At 45.4% G+C, this 18,484-nt stretch overlaps 1 long non-coding RNA gene across 1 annotated transcript in view; it reads right to left on the bottom strand.

Moving 5' to 3' along the window:
* Positions 1–1,114: 1,114 nt before the first annotated feature.
* Positions 1,115–18,484, bottom strand: part of LOC137299879 (uncharacterized) — a 51,061-nt gene continuing 33,691 nt past the window's right edge. The window contains exons 2-3 of the long non-coding RNA XR_010958006.1: positions 11,459–11,581; positions 1,115–2,239 (exon numbers count right to left, since the gene is read on the bottom strand). This is a non-coding gene — a long non-coding RNA (uncharacterized lncRNA). The remainder of the gene's footprint in view (positions 2,240–11,458; positions 11,582–18,484) is intronic.

The following is an 18,484-nucleotide window of genomic DNA, read 5'->3' as shown; positions in this document are numbered from 1 at the left end:
GACAACTGCCCTTTGGACTCAGGGTGAACAACATTCTGCCACCTTAAACAGGCAGGCAGATACTCTAGCACTCCTAGCTCAATTGCTAAATTTAAATCTGAGATAGATAGCTTTTTGGCAACCATAGGTATTAAGGGATATGGGCCAAAGGCAGGTATATGGAGTTAGATCACAGATCAGCCATGATCTTATCAAATGGCGGAGCAGGCACGAGGGGCTGAACGGCCTACTCTTGTTCCTATGTTCCTAAGGCTTCACACATGTCCTCCAAACTGTCATCCAGCAGGGTGGTAGGAGTAGTGTGGGCCTGGCCCAGGGGAGGGATGATGGCGAGAGGGGTCATGGAAGTGGGAAAGCCACTCAAAGCGCCCCCACGTCTCAGTCGTTGCCCCTCTCTCAACCAGTACCTGCAATGCTGAATACTCTCCAGGTGGCCGAGACTGCCCCTGCACAGGTGCAGGTGGAGCAGGGCCTTTGGAGGGGCCCTCACATGCATTGAAACCCAGAGGGCGTAGGCCCAAAGCATCTAATCGGTCAGGGCATGACCAAGAGCAACCTGCCACTACCTCTGCTGCAGCCACAGGGGATGCACCACGTAGAAGTAGTTGGAAGAGAAAGGCAAAGGTTATGAAAGCACAAAGGGGATGCACAAGGGTGTTTGACAGTTAGTCATGTTTTTTATTTACAGTTACATTTTGTTAAACACACATTAAATATTATTATTGTCACCACTACTGCCATGTCTTGGCCATTCTTGACTGGCTTCTGTAATAAGGCCCTTTCATGAGGTTCACCATGAACACTCACACTTGATGCCACCCATTGGGTCACTGTATGTGTAGTTGCAGGACTGTTTTCTGCAGGGGGATGGTGGGGGGGGGCGCTGGTGTGGCCGCTGCTCTATCTAGGTGGTGTGAGGACTGGACTCTTCACATTGTCTGATGTTAGGAGAACCGTTCACATAATCAGTGACTCCCTGGCCTCACGAGCAGCCAGGTGAGCCGCTATTCTGCCCATGTGTTGCACTTCCTCCTCCTCCTCCTCTGCCTCCTCCCCCGCCTCATCCTCCTCCTCCTCCTCCTCCTCCTCTTCCTCCTCCTCAATGTGGGTGGCAGATGTGGATAGGGCCTCCTCCAGCAACATCCCTCTCTGTTGTGCCATGTTGTTCAGGACACAAGACACGACTATGCGTCCCACTCTGTCTGATGCATATTGAAGCGCTCCCCCAGAACGATCAAGGCACCTGAAGCGCATCTTGAGCAGTCCTATAGCATGCTCAATTGTAGACCTGGTAGCGATGTGGCTGTCGTTATTTCGACGCTGTTGCTTGGTGGTGGGGCTCCTCAGAGGTGTCATGAGCCACGTGTGCAGCTGGTATCCCTTGTCCCCGAGGAGCCAGCCCTTGCAGGTGTTCGGTGCGTGGAAGAGGGGCGGGATGTTGGACTCCCGGAGGATGAAAGAATCGTGGCAGCTGCCAGGGTATCTGGCGCACACGTGAAGGAATCTCTTGCGGTGGTCACAGATGAGCTGAGTGTTGATGGAGTGATAGCCCTTCCTGGTACAGTCCTGGCTCGTGTGGAGGTGCTCGTATTACTATATGGGTGCAATCGATTACACCCTGCTCCCGTGGGAAGCCAGCCACAGTGTGGAATCCCACTGCCCTCTCCGTCTGGCTGAGGTCATCCATGGGGAAGTTGATGTAGTGCAAGGCCCTGCGAAACAAGCTGTCAGTGACCTGCCTTATGCACTTGTGTGCAGATGACTGAGAGACCCCGGTGATGTCCCCAGTGGCACCCTGGAATGATCCGGAGGTGAAGAAGTTGAGGGCAGTGGTGATTTTGACAGCGACAGGTAAGGAGATGCTGCTCGGGCCAGCCGGGAGCAGCTCGGCATGAAGGAGGCTGCAGATGTCTGCGACTACCTGGCGACTGACCCTGAGCCTCCGTATGCACTGCTCCTCAGAGAGGTCCAGGAAGCTGAGCCTCGGTCTGTAGACCCTGTAGCAAGGGAAGTGCCTCCTCCGATGTCACTCTCTCTGTTGTTGCCCTCCGTGCTCTTGTGCAGATGCCTGTGGCGCAGTGTTGTGTTGTGGAGCTCCACGTGGTGGAAGTGAACGGCATTCCTGGCGAGGCTGGTGATGTTGCTCGTCCTCGGATGAAGTGATGAATGCAGCCATGGCACCCCCCATCCTGATGGTGTGAGTTTGAGGGGGTCCACAAAGTAGGTAAATGTGTTTGCACTGCAGAGTTTTGGGTGTAAAGTAAGAATTTTGAGTGAAAATTCAAAGCTCTTGCAGCCAAAACTTTGTCTGAAGTGACAGAGTGCCCTGCTGCAATAAATGAGGTTTTCTCCCCACCTGTCAAATAATCCTTTTCATCTCCCACTGGCTGCTGGCTGAAACACGTCTGCTAGAACAGGGAGTGTTTCCCACAGCACAGGAAACACACTGAGGACCCCTGTCAAAATGTCCACTCAATGAGGTCTCTCAAGTACCTCAACTATCGGACTAATTATGTAAATCAGCATCCTGCCGGCTTTAATTGCCAGTGGGAGTTCTGCATGTGGAGGTGCGTGCACACCCGAACACGTCACTGGGGAACCCAGAAGTCAGCGGGTTGGAGCCAGGCTCTGAACCCGCTTCGGATTTCTGCCATTTTACAAGCCCCGCCGCTCCCAACGCACCCGTTCCGCCATCCGAAAATCGGCCCCATGTCCAGGCCATAAAGATGAACATCCTCAATGTTCTCCTACGGGCCAATTTGATTCGATATAAACATGTTTACATTTAAATATGTGACCAGAATTTAACTTACTTTTCTTTGATCATTTCCCAGAGGAAAGTAATGTTAATCCAGCCCATGGCATTGCTCATGGTGAGTCAGAGGATTTGCTGTTTTACAATAAGCCAATAAGCCAGGTATATTTAAGCCAGGTAAGGGATATCAGGGCAACTATGAGTGAATAAGCTGAATTTCAATTTGTTCAACGTGTTCTCAGATTTTTACTGGTACTTTTGGGATTGAATTTCACAACCCTGTCCATTATTCTATCAAAAATAAACGAGTGGCCTTTATATTTTATACATCTATTCCTTTACCTAGGCATTTAAGTTTTAGCCTTTAACAATTTAAAAGCTGAGAATACACAGCAAGATGGTATGCAAGGTGCACCAATTGGTATCCAGGAGCCAGATTTACATGAACTCTCATCGAAACGTAATTAGGCCGGTACTTGAATACACCAGGTCATGGGCTATGCTGGCTTTTACTTGTTGGCCTTGTAAAGGGCGGAGCCTCCATTTACTCCTTACAAGGCCAGTGGTTCAAATAGGTTTCATCCAGGGACAGGGACCTGCTGTACATCAGTGGAATGTAATGTAAGGTTGGAGGCCGATTCAGATGAGGCATACTGACCTTCAGAAGGGCAAAAGTGGGGCCATTGGAGGGCTCCAAGCTAGGGAAGTGCCTTGGACCCTCAAAGTCAAAGATAATTAAAAACAAAAATTTAGAACCAGCCTCCTTTGTAAAGGAGTGGAAAAAATGTTTCTCCAGTTGGGGAGTTGTGGGGGGGGGGGGGGGGTGTCCAGGCACGCCCACCTCTCTCCTCAGCTATCAACCAGGCGCTGGAGATTCTGGTAGCATGGGACTGGCAGGTGCCAAAGGTGTGCATCTTGGCAGAGGGATGTAAATGCACGATCCCAGCATAACTGCTGGGGGATTGTAGCTGTAGGTCTTTCAGGCCTCTTGTATTTAGATGTACTGTGATTTGGGGCACTCCTGCACTTTGGTGGCAATGGGGGATGGTCCTGAGCTTTGGCAGGGTGTTGGAATAGTCCTGGACTATGGTAGCACAGGGAATGATTCTGGGATTTGGCAGAACTGGGGTGGGGGTCTTGGAGCTTGACAGTACTGCAGTGAAGTTGTTGGCAATACAGAGAGTATTTGATCTGGCATCACTTGGTAAGGTGAACCTGAGGTTTGGCACAACTGCGGGCTTAATGTGAAGTCTGGCTCACAGGTGCATTCTTGGTATCTGATAATAATGAGGAAAGGGGCAGAGCCTGGGCCTGGCAGCAAGGGGTGGCGGGGGGTGCGGGGGGGGGGTGGAACCCCATGTCTACTTTGTGACTTTGTAAGAGATCTTTGTAAATATTAACTTTGGTGATTTGTGATTAGTTCCTGGACATGTATCTCTGTTTCTGACTGTCTGTCAGTTTCTCTCTCTCACTCATACACACACCGCAGATATAACATTTTAATCATTATCAACAGAATTCAACTCATTTGCTTTTTATTTGACATAATAAATTTGTGGAAAAACAATGGTGGGGGGAGCAATTCTTCTCTGCGATCCTGCCCAAAATCAGGTTGAGATTGAGGGAAAATTGAGTCAGTGAGGGCTACCGTTGCCTCACCAACCCAACCCGGATTTCCCTCTCCCCTGCCCCCTCTGGGATCACCGCTGGCTGTTTGTTTCCTGCCTAGCATCTGGAAAATGTTGGTGGGGGAGGAGACAGGCCCATATCCTCAAAGGACTTTTCTCCCGTCTGTCCGGCTTTCACAGTTTTCAGGTACCAATGGGCAAAACGTGGGCTATGCACTCAGCGCCCATCGGACATAAAGCGGCCTAACATGCAAGAGGCTGCTCCCAAACACCCAAAAATAAATGTGTGGACCGTAGCAACATAGGAACAGGAGTAGGCCATTCAGCCCCTCAAACCTGTTCCGCCATTCAATTAGATCTTGGCTGATCTGTATCTTAACTCCATCTAACTACTTTGGTTCCATATTCTCTAATACCCTTGTCTAACAAAAGTCTATCAATCTCAGTTTTGAAATTTCCAGTTGACCAAGCCTCAACAGCTTATACCAGGAGGAGCATGGCCTGCCCCCTCCCTTCAAACACTTGTTTCCAGCTTATCTCCACGGAGGAGCTGCTGGATTTCCTGTCCCCCCCTTCCCCCCCACCCCCGACTGATTGGCAAGCAGCCTGTCAGTACACGTTGAGCATTGGCAGCTCACCAATCCCATTCAAATAAGGCCTGACCATGTAAATGGTTCTCGCCTCTTGCTAGTGCCATTGATTGCTCCGCCCATTACCTGCCCGATGTGCGCTCTGCATGACAATTGGCCACACAGCCTCTCTGCTAATAAAAACACTCCATAGAAATTTTCCCTGAACATACATTTAAACATATTTAAGCCTCTAGCTTTATTTCAAATAGTTTTGAAACTTTAAAGTAAAAACTCCTAGAATATTCCATCAATGCAGCTGACTACACCATGTTGACACATCTTGGGAAATTAGGCACATTGTACATGTTCAGATTACACAATCCAAATTCAGTTCTCAGAGTTACAGCTCTGGGCAAAAATATCAATTCAAGTCCAAGCTTTTGGAAGAGTATAAACTCTAATGAAGGTATGAAAAGGCACATAAGAATGTCATTCAAGCATGTTATTATGAAATGTGTTTTTTTTAATTTTAGAGTTTTGGCAGTGTCAAAGCTTTATAGCATAGGGTACAGTTCTGGAGTTTAAGCAGCACTAAGGGGCAAGGTCCTGAAGTTTGGCATTAGTTTATTGGTGTTTTTGGAGTTTTAAGGCACTGGGGAGAGGATTCTGGTGTTCATAGCTGGTCGGGTGGGTGGGGGGGGGTCATAGATTTTGGTAGTACCAGGGGAGTGGTCCTAGAGTTTGTCAGAACCAAGGAGGGGGGTCCTGGGGTTGGGGATCAACAGCCAAGGGGCATGGGGTTTGGCAATATTGAGGAGCGGGACTCTAAGACCTGGCAGAATTGGATAGAGGTTCCCAGCGTTTTCCAATACTGGAAATGGAATCCCGGAATCTGGTCGTACTGGGAGGGGGGCCTGGGGTATGGTAGCATGGGACAGAGTGAGAGTTTGCTAGGTGGATAATCAGTGTCTCCTCCACCTAGTCTCATGCACCCACCTTCTGCTGGTCTCCCCTGGCAATCCACCACTGCTTGTCCCGAAATCTGTTGAAGTCTCATCTCCTCACCCAACCATGGTCTCCCTTGCAACTTCCCACTTTTGCCATTATTCTCCTACACCACTGATTAGTGCCAGCTGCCCAATGGGTGGGTGGTATGCGGGATGGGAGGATTATGAAGAATGCTTGAAATGGTTCTTCCCAGAGGGTTGGGAGATCCCAGCTTTGGTTTATGTCATGATTGATGGGCAAATGTGAGCAAAATAGAAAGGCATGATTATCTTCGCCTTGCTCCTGATACCAGCTGAAACCAGACACAAGGGAGACTGCATTGACTTGGTCAATTACTTTTTTCCCTGCAGCTGGCAACTGTGCTTTCACTGGAGTGTAGGCTTTAGTCCCAATAGGGCCCTCTTCTTTAGAGATCCTTCTACAACAGGACCTCCAATTCTTTAGGCAGTCAGGGGAGACCGGAGGCAGGTAGAAGGATGAGGCTAGTGGAGTCTGGCAAAAAGGAGGTTGCAAGGGAAACTTCAACCCTTTCCTCCCCTGCAACCCTTTCCACCCTTGTTATGCTCCTCTCTCCTGTTGCACTAACCCCAGACCCCTAACCCTTCCCACTCTTGCCTCTTATACAATCATCAAATATAGTTTAAGTGCTTTAAAAAAAACAATGCTGATTTCCAACTCATTGTGGGGAAACTGGTACAAAGAGCAGTTGCATTGGTCTGATGGGTGGGGTGGAGGGGTAACCCAAGCCTCGAAGGAGAGGCAGAGAGCAGCTCAAGGCCCCAAATTGGGGAGGAGCAACAGCAGCAGAACAAGCAGGGGAGATGGCAGCTGTAGTGGATGGGGTAGATAGATGATGGTGATGGCAATGCGAGGAAGTTGGCGGCAATGGGAGCTTACACTGAATAGAAAATTAAGTCAACCACAAAGTTTTTGCAGGGTCAGCTGTGTGGATCATTGGTGGGTGCATTGCCCACTGGGCATGGCCCCTGCTGCCTGAGTGCCAACACCAAAACTCCTTCCCAGAGACATTCTATTCAAATAACACCTAGAATCATAGAATCATCGAAAGGTTACAACACAGGAGGAGGCCATTCGGCCCATCGAGCCCGCGCCACCTCAATGCAAGAGCAATCCAGCTAGTCCCACTCCCCCGCCATATTCCCATAGCCCTGCAAATTTTTTCCCTTCAAGTACTTATCCAGTTCTCTTTTGAAGGCCATGATTGAATCTGCGTCCACCACCCCCTCTGGCAGTGCATTCCAGATCCTAAGCACTCACTGTGTAAAAAAGTTTTTCCTCATGTTACCTTTGGTTCTATGCCAATCACCTTAAATCTATGTCCTCTGGTTTTTGACCCTTCTACCATTGGGAACAGTTTCTCTCTATCTACTCTGTCTAGACCCTTCATGATTTTGAACATCTCTATCAAATCTTCTTGCAACCGTCTCCAAGGAGAACAGTCCAAGCTTCTCCAGTCTAACCACGTAACTAAAGCCCCTCATTCCTGGAATCATTCTAGTAAATCTCTTCTGCACCCTCTCTAAGCCCTTCACATCTTCCCTAAAATGCGGTGCCCAGAACTGGACACAATACTCCAATTGTGGCGCCCAGCGACAGTGAAGGAACGGCAATATATGTCCAGTGTTATTGAGGGAATAGAATTCTCATCAATTTTCTCCCCAATTACCAAATGCTGTCGACACACGGGGCAAACTGCCCCCAGAACTCTGCTAACGAGCTGTAAACTAGTTATTAGGAGAATAGCAGGGAGGTATAGTCTTCATCGATCTGCCCTTCCCAATAGAGAGGCACTTGGCCTCTACTGAGCCCCTTTCTATAGTAGTGCAGTTGATTTTCCTTTGTGCTTTCTTTCCCCCCTCTGATGCAACAATCTAAAAATAGATTAGATCAGTGGTTGACATAGCAACTGTCAATTTTCTCCAGGCATTGGCAGGTTTAGTAACAGAAAAACAAAACACATCATTATGTCGTACCAGTATTCCCAGTAGCTGTACAGCTTCCTGCCAAGTGTCTGTGTTCAAGATATATCAACCAATGAAGCAGAAATATTGTTTCCATTATGACTTTAGGGGTAACACATGATTGGACTGTGGGCTGGAAAATTGTACTTTTGTAAAGATGAAGTCTGTTCAAATTATTCTCTAGAGCTCTAAATGTTACATCGAGTTACATCGAAACTACAGCACAGGAACAGGCCATTCGGCCTAACTGGTCTATGCCGGTGTTTATGGCCCACATGAGCCTCTTCCCTCCCTACTTCAACTAGCCCCATCAGGATACTCCTCTATTCTTTTCTCCCTCATATGCTTATCTAGCTTCCCCATAAATACATCCCAAATGTGTTGCTACAGATTTCAGTTCTGTGAAAGTTACATCATCACATCATCTCCTCAGCATAGTCCATTTTAACTGGAATACTCTGTGAGTTGTAGCGAGAAAGTCATAGTCATGAGAATAGCCACTGGCTAAAAGTGACTGAATAAGTCAAACTCCATTCTTATTACATGGGATTCTGGGATCTTTACTGGTGTTTTGGAGATTGCATTTGTGATTCTATCCATTTTTCTGTGAAAACTATATCATTGGTTTTGGTCATGATTTAAAAATCTGACAATTGTTATGATCAAATTTTCCTTAGGGATAAAAATTATTCAAGTTAATTTCACAATAACTTCGAAAAGTTATTGGTCAATGTCTGTATAAAAATAGAAATATAAGAATGTTTTACGAATGCATTAAGAATTCTACCAATTGGAACTTTTATCCTAGCCCGGATGCCTCTGTATCTGTTTGTTGATCCTCAGCTGCCACCTACATCTCCAAGAAAAGTTTGCCATCTGGCTTAGGCACAATGAAAGAGTATGTGCAAAAGTATAACAATTGTGCACAATGCTTGAAATGGTCCTTCTCAGATGGGGTGGAAGTTCCCAACTCAGGTTTGTGTCAACTCAGGTTGATGGACCTCACAAGAAATGTGAGCAAAGTGGAAAGGTACAATCACTTGCTCCTGATACCAGCTGGTACAAGGGAACTGGGTGATTGCACTGATTTAGTCAACGATTTTTTTCCCTGCAGCTGGCACCTGTGCTTTCACTGGAGTGTGGACTTATGCGTCAAATAGAGCCTCCTTCCTTGGGGCATCTTCCACAGTATCAAAGAGAGCAGTATCATCTAATTGTCTCTACAGTGCCATTATGAACAATAAGGCAACTTTTCTGTCATCACCATAACTTCCCTTTTTTGACAAGCCACAGCCCTTTAAGTGCTGCTGCTTTTCCAAAATTTTCAATCCCCAACCAAGTGTGCTACAAGTCAAGCTCTCAGTCCCAGCTTTTTCTGCGCCTGGAACATTTTCAAAATTCAATGTGGCCCCAATCCCTGCACTATGGGCATGGGTGTGCCTATACAGACTTGCACACATTCAAAATGTTCAATATAATAAAATTGGGGCTTAAAACCCCATAGACCAATTTTACCCCAATAGACTGCCTGCAGCACCAAAGAATTCTGTTGTCTCTGTGTTAACTCTAAGTTTACAGCTTACACAATAAGATGCTGAAATAAGTGCTGATTTTATAGTAATATAGTAATAAAGTTATCCAGAGGCCACAATCAGCTTTATTGGCCTGGAATTTGCTCTGAAAATAACGGCGATTCTAACAGGGCAAATGGAAGAGCAACTTCCAGCGAGCGCACATGCAGTCAAACGCGGAAATCTTTAAGTTGCTCTACCAGATGCCCTACTCCTCTGAAAGCTGCGTGGGTAGGACAGCTCATCGGTTGACTCACCAGTCAAATGGCTGCAAAGGCACAAAGTTGCTGCACAGCCCTGTTGGAAACAAATTATTTTCACCAGAAAAAGATACTTTTTTTAGGCTAACAAAAATTTTAACAGTGCGGTAAGTCTTAATGACTGTCAAACAATCTCTCTGGCACTGAAAATTTACTTTTACAAGTGTGGAGTCTCATTCCTTCAAAATGTAATTGTTGTTGGACCTTTAAAAAAAGTTAAAATTTTTATTTTTTTACTTTTTCTTTCTGCCTCTTTTATTTCTGTCTTTTAATTCAATATTTCTTATCCTCTCTTTATTTTGCTTTCTGTATCTAATTTTACATTGAATTTATTATTCTAATTTACACTTCCTGGTTCTGTGTCTGCGTGACTTGTTAACAATTGGTTAAGGGGATACACAGTTGCTTGCCCCGCTCACACAGCTCACAGATGCCCGGGAGAGAACACTGCACTTTTTTTGGCTCCCCATTGCAGCAAGTTGGCGCCCAAAAGCCCGTGGATAGTTTGTGGGTAAGTTTGAATCTAACGAGCAGCGGGCACCATTCGTTCGCCACTCAGTGCAAAATCCGGGTCATTAAAGAAAGAAATGACAATTTATTTTTCATGTCATCATGTCCTCAGGATGTCCCAAAGTGCTTTACAACCAATGAATTATTTTGAAGAGCAGTCACTGTTGTTATTTAGTCAAAAACTGGCAACAATTTCTGCACAGCAATGTCCCACAAGCAGCAAATGAATGAATGACCAGATAATCTGTTTTTGGTGGTCTTGTCTCAGGAAGAAATGTTGGTCAGGACTCCAGAAGAACTCTTTGTTCTTCCTTGAGATAGTCCCATGGGATCTTTTACTTCCACCCGATCAAGCAGACAAGACCTTAGTTTAACTTCTCAACCTAAAGTCAGGCTTCATCCCCATCCAAAAGACAGAGAGGGAGAAATTTGTCTCCATTGCACCCATTTTTGGGGCACAAAATTCACATTGGGGTGGCTAATTTAAGGATACGACCTCCCACGCCCAATCCCTCCTGGAAGTGCGCTGGCTGGCTAAATCAGGTGTTAGGATCCTTGAGTGCTCCTCCTTGCTCCACAGCAATATTGCAGCTTGGCATCCAAGCCGGACGATTTTGCGAAAGCTCTGACCAGTGAGCTGCATCTGGGGTCCGCACCTTGACAGTTTTATAGATATGAGGCCCGAGGCACAATTTTGGAACGTGCCTCAGGCCTCCATCTTCAGGCGCGCTTTCCAGCTGTGCCGCGCACTTTGCGCCAGTTCTCGGCATGAAGCCAATTTCTCAGCCAGAATCCCTGACTATCCCCATCCAAAAATCAGTACCTCTAACGCTGCAGCACTCCCTCAGTATTGCACTGATGTGCCAGATAGATTACATACTCATGCCCATAGCAGAACTGGAACCCATTACCTTCTGATTAAAGAGAAAAGAATGCAATCAAATGAGTCAAGATGACACATATAATTATTGATTATTATAAAAAAGCAACTAAAATAAACACTAAAAACAGCTTAAAAATTAAGAATCAATGTTTGCTTGCCGTCTCCTCTTTTACCTTCCTTGCTCTCACTTCTATTTTTGCTATTTAAATTTTACTTCTACTTTTTTGTAACTAACATAACATTCTACATCTTTTGTCTTTGAAAAATAGCTTTAGATACTTTTACTTACTGATCCTGCTCTGACTTTCCGGGTCCAACTTCTATTTTGGACATGGGCCATCACATCAAACAAATAATCACCTCTGACTGGCTGGAATGGTTCCTAAGGCAGTTTTCTTCAGGCGTTCGAGGGCTAGAAAGATTTGACATCATAAACTTGTCAACTTTTAACGTGATTTTTTAGAGTAAGACACACAAACTCAAATGCTGGATGACTCATCTCATCCATAATGCCAGGAGCCTGATTGTGCAGATGAGATAACTGATTAAAAATATGACTTGGTTTACATGGGTTACTATCTAAAATTTTGCTTTTATTACTTATTTTATTTTTTTACATTTTTTTTTATTTTATCATTTCTGTTTCAGTTCCTTTTTGCTTCATATCAAAAGCACGCTGTTGTTTCATAATTAATAACCCGTGGAGGACAATTCTCTCCTTTCCTTGTATTCTGGTACATGTAGCACTCTCTTAGGCTTTGGATCTTCAATTTTTAATTGAATAAATATAGAAGGCTAGCCTGATATCAATAAATTTGTGATATATAGCATGAAAGGAAAATGATATTTAAAGTGACCTTTAAATTAAGTGAATCATACAGTCCAAAAAAAATTTGCTCGAAAAATGAAAAGTAATCAGCTATTACACAATGCTAAAAGATAATGAAGCACTGTAGTCACATGTGCAACATCAAAATAGTATTTATGCAAGAAAAAAATTAAAAGGGAATATCACTGTAGGACAGCAGGCAGTATTAAAACCCTATTTTCAATTAGAATCAAATAGCACACTTTATCACTCACAAAATAAGATCTGCCACAAAACAGTTGTTTTATATTCAACTGATATTATCTAATTCAAGCTGTGTTCAACAATATATGGGGCAATGGCAATTACCATATGTATTGCATTACTGCTCACAGTAACTTTGACTATGAATAGAAAATGTACAGTAATGTTACTCCATGTTGGATGATCTGGCAGTTACAGTTTATCTGAAAGAATAAGTGTCAATATAGGTGATGCTTGAATGACCTGTAAATAATAGCTTGCAGAGGAGAATTCGGGCCATCATGTCACGTTTCAGGATTTTTATTTCCCTGCTTAACTCTGCATCGTTCTCATTTTGTGCTTACCTTTTTCCTCATCTTTTTTATTATGTTTTGTTTCTTGACTCCTCATCTGACTTTGTATTTACATCTTTTCCTCTCTTCAATTCCAATCTTTGCTCTTTAGCTTGTCCACTCCATATAATCTCTCCTTTTTATCTTACCAATTTTTCTATCTCATTTGTTTCTTGCTTTTCTTAATTGTAACTTAATTTTGCTTTGACCTTTTCCTCTTCTCTTGTCCTCTTTTTCGATTTACTTTTTTTTAGCCTCTGCATCTCTCATTTTTCTATTCCCCTTCTTTGGTTCTTTTCAATCCATCTCAGTTTGTACTTAAATTTCCTCCCGATGCCTCTCATTTTTCTAATTTCTTTCTTTCTCCTCCTTTTATTTCTTAATTGTTTTCTTATTATTTCTTACTTACCTTTTCCTCTCCTTATCTTCAATATTTTATATCTATTTACTTTTTACTATCCTGAACTGCTTTTTCTGTTTCAATTTTACTATTTTATCTACCTTCTCATCTTAATTCTACTTATCATTGTACTGGTTACTTTTTTCTCTCCCTCTCATACCTTTTCCTGCTTATTATTTCTTACTTACCTTTTCCTCTCCTCATCTGTCATTTTTTGATTTCCCTATTTGACGCTGCATCTCTCTCATTTTATACTTGCATTTTCTCTCATCTTTCATTTTTAAATTTTGTTTCTTAACTGCTCATCTCTCATTTTGCATTTACACATTTTTCTCTCCTCAATTCCAATCTTTGTTCTTTAGCCTGTCCTCATCGTATAATCTCTTCTTTTCATCTTTTTCATTTTTCTATTTCTTTTGTTTCCTGTTTTTTCTTATTTGTAACTTAATCTTTCCTCTGCTCATTTCCCATTTTTCTATTTCCCCATTTAACTCCCCATTGCTCTCATTTTCTCCTTAACTTTTCCTCGACAGACTCTTTTTTTCTATTTTACTTTCATCTCCTCAAATTCTTTCCTTCTCATCTCATTCATTTTTCTCTTTCTCACTTTGATCTTTCTATTCATTCTTGGTTTTTCGTTTCCTTGTCTCTCATTTTTTCAAATTCACTGTTTGACTTCCCTTATTACCCTCATTTTCCCCTCATTTCCTATGATCTGTACCCTGTAAATTTTTTTCCTTCAAGTACTTATCCAATTCTCATTCGAAAGCCACGATTGAATCTGTCTCCATCACTCTTTCAGGCAGTTCATTCCAGATCATAACCACTCACTGTGTAAAAAAGTTTTTCCTCATGTTGCCTTTGCTTCTTTTGCCAATTACCTTAAATTTCCCCTGGTTCTCGAACCTTCTGCCAATGGGAACAGTATCTCTCAATCTACTCTGTCTAGACCCCTCATGATTTTGAACACCTCTATCAAATCTCCTTTCAACCTTCTCTGCTTTAAGGAGAACAACCCCAGCTTCCCCAGTCTAGCCACATAATTGAAGTCCCTCATCCCTGGAACTATTCCAGTAAATATTTTCTGTACCCTCCCTAAGGCCTTCACATCCTTCCGAAAGTGTGGTGCCCAGAATTGGACACAATACTCCAATTGTGGCCAAAGCAGTGTTTTGTAAAGGTTCATCAAAACTTCTTTGCTTTTGTACTCTATGACTCTATTTATAAAGCCCAGGATCCCGTATGCCTTTTTAACCACTTTCTCAACCTGCCCTGCCACCTTCCGCAATTTATGCATCTATACCCCCGGGTCGATGGGGTGAGGAGTAGGAGGGAAATGTTTATCCCATCGGATGGGAGGAAGTGCCCTCCCTCCACCACCAAGGCCTGGCTGGAGGAGGCCGAGGAGGTCACCAGCAGTGGCAATGTGTCCACAACATGGGTGCAGAGCAGGAAGAGATTTAATGACCTAACCAGGTCAGCCAAATTGAGTATACTTATGCATTCTCGCACACTCCGTCTTCCACATCACCTCCACCACCACACAACTCCCTCTGCATTGCCACCACAATGCTCTCGTATCACTCCTCACATCCACTCAACTATCATCCTCACCTTGCCTGCACGTACTCACCGCCCCAGTTCCCATTCGAACACTACCACGCAACCCAATCCTCACTTAGTTGGGCTTGCACATGGTGAGTCACCACGCACATGTGAGCACGAGCAGACCCTGGTGGCAGGGGCAGCCGTGGAGAGTCTGCGTCGGTGGGAGAACTCTTCTCCAAGCTCTGCTCAGCTGGACCCACATGCTGAACCCTGGGGGCCAGCCGTGGAAAGGAGAGTCATCGAGGGGCAGCAGCACATTGCCGAGGTACTGGAACATTTGCCACACGCACTCTCCACAATCATGCAGAGGATGGAGGAGTCCAACTCCTGCATGCGTGGAATACTGTCACAGGGACATGAAGGCATCTCTGAGATAGTGTCGGGGGTAGGTGCGATGGAGGAAAGGCTAGCCTCCATCGAGCGTCAAGCACGGCTCAACAACGAGTCCATTCAGGCCCTGACAACAGCCGATCGGATTCAGGGTGAGCAACATTCTGCCGCCTTAAACAGGCTGACAGATACCTTACAACTGGCCTTCCAAGGCTTCACACAAGTCCTCCAAACTGTCGTCCAGCAGGGTGGAAGGAGTGATGTGGGCCTGGGCCAGGAGAGGGATGATGGTGAAAGGGGACATGGAAATGGGGACACCACTCAAAGCGCTCCCACGTCTCACCCGTTGCCCCCCTCTCAACCAGTACCCGCAAAGATGCCCCCTCTCCAGGTGGCCGAGTCTGCCCCTTCACAGGTGCAGGTGGAGCAGTCTTTGGAGGGGCCCTCACGGTACCGAAACCCAGAGGGCGTCCACGCAAAGCATCTCATCGATCAGGGCATGGACAAGAGCAACCTGCCACTACCTCTGCTGAAGCCACAGGGGTAGCACCACATAGGGGTTCCCGTAAAAGTAAGGCACAGGATTTGTGAGCGCAAAGGGAATGCACAGGGTTGAAAGATGAAATGTCACGTTTTTCATTTATTTTCCTTTGTTTTGCAAAAAATCATAAAAATTGTTATCACCACTACTGCCACGTTTTTGAAAATCTTGTCTGGTTTGCGCAATAATGCCCTTTCCTGAGGATCACCATGAAGACCCACTCCTGATGCCACCCAGTGTGTCACTGCAGAGTGGGTGTAGGTGTATTTGCAGGGCTCTTTTGTGCAGACGACTGAGAGACGCTGTCCATGTCCCTGGTGGCACCCTGAAAGGATGCGGTGGAGAAGCTGTTCAGGGCAGTGGTGACTTTGACAACGACAGGTAAGAAGATGGTGTTCAGGCCAGCCGGGAGCAGCTCGGCATCAAGGAGGCTGCAGATGTCTACGATTACATGTCGACTGACTCTGAGTCTCCGTGTGCACTACTGCTCAGAGAGGTCCAGGAAGCTGAGCCTCGGTCTGTAGACCCTGTGGCGAGGGTAGTGCCTCCTGCGACGCATCTCTCTCTGCGGTTGCCCTCCCTCCTGCTGTGCAGGTGGATGTGTCACAGCACTGTGTTGTGGAGCTCCACGTGTCAGAGGTGGACGGCTTGGCCGGCGAGGCTCGTGATGCTGTTCGTCCTCCGAGGAGGTCATGACTGCAGCTATGGCGGCCCCCATCCGCAAGATGTACGTTTGAGGGGGACCGCAAGGTAGGTAAATGTGTCTGCACACAGGAGGGTGGTGGAGGCCAAACTTGGCCTCCTGCAATGAATGAGGGTCTACCCCCCCCCCAACCTGTCAAATGGACCTTTGCAGCTGCGACAGGCATGATCGAGTTCAATGTAGTGTTTGAAAGGGAAAAAAATGAGTCAGCTGCTAAGATTCTAAACTTGGGTAAGGCCGACTTCATTGGGATGAGACAGAGACTGTCCACAGTAAACTGGGCAAATCTGTTAATGGGTAAAACTACTGATGATAAGTGGGAAATGTTTAAAGAAACATGTAAAGTGATACAGAATTGGTTTATACCCCTGAGGGGCAAGAACTCTACTTGCCAAAAAAAAAGCCATGGACAACTAAAGAGGTAAGGGACAGTATAAGACATAAGGAAAGGGCATACAAAAAGGCAAAAAATGGCACAGATCCTGGCGAATTGGAACGACACAAAGATCAACAAAGGGTCACAAAACAGATAGTAAGAGCTACAAAAAGAGAGTATGAAAAGAAACTTGCAAGGGATATCAAAACCAATACGAAGAACTTTTATAGTTATATTAGGAAAAAGAGGTTGGTCAGGAGCAGTGTTGGCCCCTTAAAAACTGAAAGTGGAGACATTGTCATTGACAATGGGGAAATGGCGGACATGTTGAATGATTACTTTGCGTCAGTATTTACAGTACAAAAATAGGATAGTATGCCGGAAATCCCAAGAAAACTAATATTGAATCTGGGACAGGGACTCAATAAAATTAATATAAGTAAAACAACAGTAATGAAGAAAATAATAGCCCTAAAGTGTGACAAATCCCCAGGACCAGATGGTTTCCATGCCAGTGTTTTAAAGGAAGTAAGTGAGCACATTGCAGATGCCCTAATTATAATCTTTCAAAGTTCTCTAGGTTCAGGAACTGTCCCTCTAAATTGGAAAATTACACATGTCACTCCGATTTTTAAGAAAGGAGAGAGAGGGAAACCGGGGAATTATAGACCAGTTAGCTTAACATCTGTTCTGGGAAAATGCTGGAGTCTATAGTTAAGGATAGGGTGACAGAACACCTCGAGAATTTTCAGTTAATCAGAGAGAGCCAGCATGGATTTGTGAAAGGTAGGTCGTGCCTGACAAACCTGATTGAATTTTTTGAAGAGGTGACTAAAGTAGTGGACAGGGGAATGTCAATGGTAAAAAGTTAAAAACAGTGGATGTCCAATGGGACCTATGGGTTCAGGAACATGGATCATTGAAGTGTCATCAACAGGTGCAGAAAATAATCAATAAGGCTAATGGAATGCTGGCCTTTATATCTAGAGGACTAGAGTACAAGGGGGCAAAAGTTATGCTGCAGCTGTACAAAACCCTGGTTAGACCGCACCTGGATTACTTTGAGCAGTTCTGGGCACCGCACCTTCAGAAGGACATATTGGCCTTGGAGGGAGTGCAGCGTAGGTTTACTAGAATGATACCCGGACTTCAAGGGTTAAGTTACGAGGAGAGATGACACAAATTAGGGTTGTATTCTCTGGAGTTTCGAAGGTTAAGGGGTGATCTGATCGAAGTTTATAAGATATTAAGGGGAACAGATAGGATGGATAGAGAGAAACTATTTCTGCTGGTTGGGGATTCTAGGAGTGGGGGCACAGTCTAAAAATTAGAGCCAGACCTTTCAGGAGTGAGATTAGAATACAAAGGGTGGTAGAAGTTTGGAACTCTCTTCCGCAAATGGCAATTGATACTAGCTCAATTGCTAAATTTAAATCTGAGATAGATAGCTTTTTGGCAATCAAAGCTATTAAGGGATATGGGCCAAAGGCAGGTATATGGGGCTCGATTTTAGGGTCGGGTTTCCTGCGGGTTTCCAGCGGGGGGGCCCCGAAAATCCCGATATGAGGTCACGTGACCGGATCGCGCCGCAATCCCGACCACTTCCGGGTACCGCGCTGACGTGCGGGGCTGCGTGCGTGGCCCCCGCTGATGGGAATCCCGCAGGCAATTAAAGCCAGCGGGGTTCCACTTGAGAGTACTTACCTTGCTTGTTGAGGTCAGTTAATGAGCTGAATCAGCTGTCAAAAGAGGAAGTGTGGGATTTTACCTGCATCGCAGACTGTTTCACACACTGGGGGAAACAGTCTCTCTCCAACCAGGCATGTTGCAGCCAGCAGCCTGTGGCAGCTGCCAAGGTGCACTCCACGGGGGAGAGCCCTCACCCACGCATGAGGCCACCGCGTCACATAGGGCAACCCCTGCCCCCCACCACCCCCCGCCAAGCCAGAGGAC

The sequence above is a fragment of the Heptranchias perlo genome, chromosome 1 (assembly GCF_035084215.1).
Source record: "Heptranchias perlo isolate sHepPer1 chromosome 1, sHepPer1.hap1, whole genome shotgun sequence".
NCBI lineage: Eukaryota > Metazoa > Chordata > Chondrichthyes > Hexanchiformes > Hexanchidae > Heptranchias > Heptranchias perlo.
Note: the sequence above shows the minus strand (reverse complement) of the source record. Positions and strands in the feature narration are given on the sequence as shown.